This window comes from Scomber japonicus, chromosome 4, assembly GCF_027409825.1.
Source record: "Scomber japonicus isolate fScoJap1 chromosome 4, fScoJap1.pri, whole genome shotgun sequence".
NCBI classification, from domain to species: Eukaryota; Metazoa; Chordata; class Actinopteri; order Scombriformes; family Scombridae; genus Scomber; species Scomber japonicus.
Genome location: NC_070581.1, coordinates 30,989,067 through 30,994,605, shown reverse-complemented (window position 1 = coordinate 30,994,605; position 5,539 = coordinate 30,989,067).

Here is a 5,539-nt window from a genome sequence, read left to right as displayed (position 1 = left end):
TAGAAAACCCAAACATCCTCTGAATGTCTCCACTCTCTAGTTTGTGGTTGTTAGGTTTCATCAGGTCACAATAAGTCATTTTATACAGTGAGGTCAAGTTTCAAAAAAAATGGTCTCACTACAATGAAATGGCTCCTATGGGGACTAACATTATCACACATCAATACAATAGGCTCATTGAATCCACGAGTCTCAGCTTTCCAGTCATTTCCACGTTATGCAATTCTTTAATTATCTGGGGACCTCAGTATGCACAAATATTAGAATAGGTGAAAAACACATCTATACAGTATGCAAAAAAAAAAAACTGCAGGGGATTAGTATAAAGTGGGCATGTCTGTAAATGGGAGACTTGTTGGCACCCATAGAGCCAAGAGGTGAGAGGTCAAAGAACCCCTTTTGAAAATGGCCACTCCAGTATTTCCCTCGCCAAAATTCAGCCTAACTCTGGAGTGTTATTTCACCCCGTTTCTCACTAGTTAGCATGATATGATGATATCAGTTGATGCCTTAGGTCGTCTACTTTCATATGATACTTCTTCACTGTAGCTTCAAAACTGAGCCACCTGCAGCCTCTGAAAGATAATAATGCCAGGGAGGTTAAACAAAGGTTAAAGGAACAGTTCAACTTGTGTCTCTTTCTCTTTTCTCAGATGGATATCAAGCCTCGTGTCAGTGTGTGGTTAGCACAGCTCCAGTTAGCACGTCATGACTCGTTTTGTTTAATCTCAAACTAAAAGTGCAAAAAGAGTTGCTAGTTTTATAGAGAGGGACTATTTTTTTGACGAACATCATATCCATCCGCCCAGTAACTCAGGTTTAGGGTTAGATCATTCATAGGTGAGAGATGTTTTTGAGTGAGGTTTAAAGTTAATTTGAAGGATGATTCTGCCACAAAAACTTAAAACATCAGAAACGTTCTCATGAAGACAATTAACACGACTCGTCTTCAGTGAGAGACTCGAGTCGTGTCCTCCTGACTTATGAACCACGGTCATATCTAAATCAATAACTGAATACTTTTTTCTTCTATAACAATAATAATAATAATAATAATAATAATAATAATAATATAGTTCTGGTGGCATTACATAAACTATTTCTCTCTTTATGTGAGTCTCATAAGTTTACAGAAGTTAGACGCACATCTTCATGCTTCACAGTCGGACAGTTTTCAGTATCATCGTTACATGCTGCATCGTTATAGGCCAGAAAATAATTTGATTGAAGTCAAATTATATAATATTTACATAAAGCTTATATGTATTTATTCACTGTTTAATATTAAGATATAATAAATATTTACCTGTGTAAGTTATTAACATACACACATTTAATCTACACTGAATTAAGTAGTGATATTATATACAGTCAAGCCCGAAATTATTCATACCCCTGGCAAATTTTGACTTAAAGTTACTTTTATTCAACCAGCAAGTTGTTTTTTGACCGGAAGTGACACAGGCGTCTCCAAGAAGATAAAAAGACGATGTACAAAAGGCATCATTGTGGTAAAAAAAATATTTCAGTCAGCTTTTATTTACATTTGAACAAAAAGTGGCATGTCCAAAAGGGGTATGAATAATTTCGGGCTTGACTGTATATATATATATATAATACTAAGGCCACAATTAATGATTATTGTCATTGAGTATTCTGATGATTAGTTTATTGATTAAATGATCAGTTATTCTAAAATATGTTTCCCAAAAGACGACCTTAAGTGTCTTATGTTCAGTTTAATGTCACAGAAGACAAAAGAAACTAGAAAATATTCACATTGGAGACGCTGGAATCACAGAACTCCTTTAAAAAAAAAAAAAAAGATTTAAAACAATTAATCAGCTACCGAAATAGTTGGCGGTTAATTTCCTGTTGAACAACTAATTGGGTCATTGTTGCAGCTCTACATTTTAAAGCTTTTAAATCTTTCAGAGAGAGACTATCAGACAGCCACGTTCGGTTCATTTCACCACGTCTTTATTGTCCGACATGAAAAACATGGAAGCATTAATTAAAAAAACACAATCGGACCACTGCAGACGTTAAGAAGCTGCTATCACACACACACACACACACACACACACACACACACATATACACACACACACACACACACACACACACACACACACACACACACAGTTCAGGATAAATGTAAAGAGAAAAACAGCCAGAAGAATGAAGATGATAAAATAAAGTTTGGAGCTGTGAGGAGCCCGTTTGTAAAGTTTAGTAAAGTCCACGACTGATGATATAAAGTTTATGAACTTTTGTGTTACTGCCCAAAATATCCTCCCTTCCTTCCTTCCTTCCTTCCTTCCTTCCTTCCTTCCTTCCTTCCCTTCCTCCCTGCCTTCTTTCTTCCCTTCCTCTTTTCCTTTCTCCCTCCCTTCCTTCCTTCCTTCCCTTCCTCCCTGCCTTCTTTCTTCCCTTCCTCTTTTCCTTTCTCCCTCCCTCGTTCCTTATTTCCTCCGTCCTTCCTTCCTTTCCTTCCTTCCATCTGTCCTTCCTCCCTCCCTCCTTCTCTCCTCCCTTCCTTCTTTCCTTCCTCCGTCCTCCCTTCCTTCTTTCCTTCCTCCATCCCCCTTTCTTCTTCCTTCCTTCCTTCTTTCTTCCCTGCCTTCCTTCCTTCCTTCTTTCCTCCGTCCTTCCTTCCTTTCCTTCCTCCCTCCTTCCTTCCCTTCCTTCCTTCCTTCCTTCCATCCATCCATCCATCCATCCTTCCTTCCTTCCTTCCTTCCTTCCTTCCTTTCAATGAGTGTCCTATGAAGGGTTAATTTATCGTCTCTCACTGACGATTAGAGTCGAAGCATTGAGTGTTTTTTACTCTTTTAGATCCACCTGAGTCAAATCCCTCGTGCTATCTCAGAGCTGCTGATCCAGTTTTAGCGGCTGTGGGTTCTCTGGGTTTATCGTCCTGAAAGAGACTCTGCAGGGGGATCAAAAGGTCAGAGTCCGATCAGCTGTTTGTGAATCCACTTCCTGTTTTAAACCACTAAGACTGAAACTGAAACATCCTTCTGTCCAATCAGATTCAGTCACATGACTCAAACTCAATGGGTCAGTCAGAGGTTGGGGGTCAGAGGTCAAGACTGTGACATACTGAAGGTTTCTTTTTTTTTTTTAAATCGTGCCAATTTAAATCTTGTAATGTTTGTACCATGTGATGTTTTTATCAAATCTTTTATCTGATAAGAAATTATATAATGAGCTATATTCCTCCTAATCAATCAGCAGCCCGGCTGATCAGTTAATCAATAAATCTGCTGCTGCAAACTTTAAATAAATAACCTTATTTTAGAGGAAAGGTTGAATGTTTTATACAGTGCAATGATGATGATGATGATGATGATGATGATGATGTTTTATGCTGTCAGAGGATGATGAAGAGGATATCCTGAACTATATTCAATAGAAAATAAAATAAAATAATCACATTTATGATCTTTCTGATGTTTGTTTATTGCTTTTCAAAATAAAGTTGCAAAGTGTTTTACAGGACAAGAAACCGGAAACAGTTTTTTTTATGTCTTTACATTCAAACATTATTTATTTCTTATTGACGTTTGTTTGGTTCACTTCTTTTTTCTTTTGTTATAGATCAGGGGTGTCAAACATGCGGCCCGCGGGCCAGAACCGGCCCGTCTAGGGATGCAATCCGGCCCCACTTTCCTTCCATCTGTCCTTCCTCCCTTCCTCCCTTCCTTCCTCCCTTTCTTCCTTCTGTCCTTCCTCTCTACCTTCCCCTTTTCCTTTCTTCGTTCGTTTATTCCTTCCTTCTGTCCTTCCTACCTCCCTTCCTTCCTCCCTTTCTTCCTTCTGTCCTTCCTCTCTACCTTCCCCTTTTCCTTTCTTCGTTCCTTTATTTCTTCCTTCTGTCCTTCCTTCCTCCCTTTCTTCCTTCTGTCCTTCCTCTCTACCTTCCCCTTTTCCTTTCTTCGTTCGTTTATTTCTTCCTTCTGTCCTTCCTACCTTTCTTACTTCCGTCCTTCCTTCCTTCTGTCCTTCCTCTCTACCTTCCCCTTTTCCTTTCTTCATTCCTTCCTTCCATCTGTGCTTCATACCTTTCTTACTTCTGTCCTTCCTTCCTTCCCTCCTTCCTTCCCTCCATCTCTTTAATGATGTTATCTCTGTTATAGATATTATAGATATTTTATATTAGCTGTATGTCAGGATGTAAAGAAGCATTAACCACAATAAATATATATTTTTGGTTTGTGATACAGACGCTGCATGCAGAAGAATGACATGTTAGTGAAACAGGTTTTAACCGTCCTATTGTCCTCGAGTCAAGGAAGGAAAGAAGGGAGGGAGGGAGGGAGGGAGGAAGGGAGGTAGAAGGAAGGAAAGGAGAGAGGAAGAAGGAAGGAGGGAAGGAAGGAAGGGAGAGGAAAGAAAGAGAGAAGGAAAGAGGGAGGAAAGGAAAGAAGAACAGAAGGAAGGAAAGGAAAGAAGGACAGAAGGAAGGAAAGAACAGAAGGAAGGAAAGAGGGAAGGAAAGGAAAGAACGATATTGATGTGACTTGATATGACTAACTCACACTGTTACCATAGTAACTATAATAACTATAGTAACTCACACTGATGAAGCTCAATAGAAGCTGATCAGAGACTTTTAAATGTGTTGAGGAGGGTCTCTCCTGCCTCTTTTAGTTCTAATGTTTTTATAATCCTGTAAAGTACTGTCCTTCCTTCCTTCCTTCCTTCCTTCCTTCCTTCCTTCCTTCCATCTGTTCTTCCTTCCTTCTTTCCTCCCTTCCTTCCATCTGTCTTTCCCTTTCCTTCTTTCCTTCCTTCCTTCCATCTGTCCTTCCTTCCTTCCATCTGTCCTTCCTTCCATCCAAGCTCAATAGAAGCTGATCATCTACACCAGGGATGTCAAACATGCGGCCCTCCTTCCTTCCTTCCTTTCCTTCCTTTTATCCTTCCTTCCATCTTTCCTTACTTCCTTTCTTCTGTCCTTCCTCCCTTTCTTCCATCCATCATTCTGTCCGTCCATCATATCTTTCTTCCCTCCCTTCCTCCCTCCTTCCTTCCGTCTCCTTTTCGTTCCTTTCTTCCTTTTTTTCTTCCCTCCTCCCTTCCTTCCTTCTTTTTAATGATCCGGTCCACATGAGATCAAATTGGGCTGTACAGTATGTGGCCCTTGAATGAAAATGAGTTCGACACGCCTGATCTACACTGTGGATTTTACCCTCCATCACTTCCACTGAAAGCACATTTGAAGGAGATCTTTTAATAATCAGTATGAACAGGAACTTCAAAATAAAAGACTATGATTTTTAGTCAAGTTCTGAAGTTGCAGGAGGGGGTTTCTTTTTCTTCTTTGATTTCATACTGTAGTAGAAAAATATGCACCTTTAGTTGTGACACAGAGATAATGAGAGTCTCACAGTAAGTCACACAGACTCTAAAAATAAGTGTGTCATGTCTGTGTGTTTTGGTTGTGAGTTATATGATCCTGAAATTAATGATCTGGATAAGTCACTTAATGAGCTGTGTCTCACTGCTGCAGCTCCAACATATGATCGTGTTG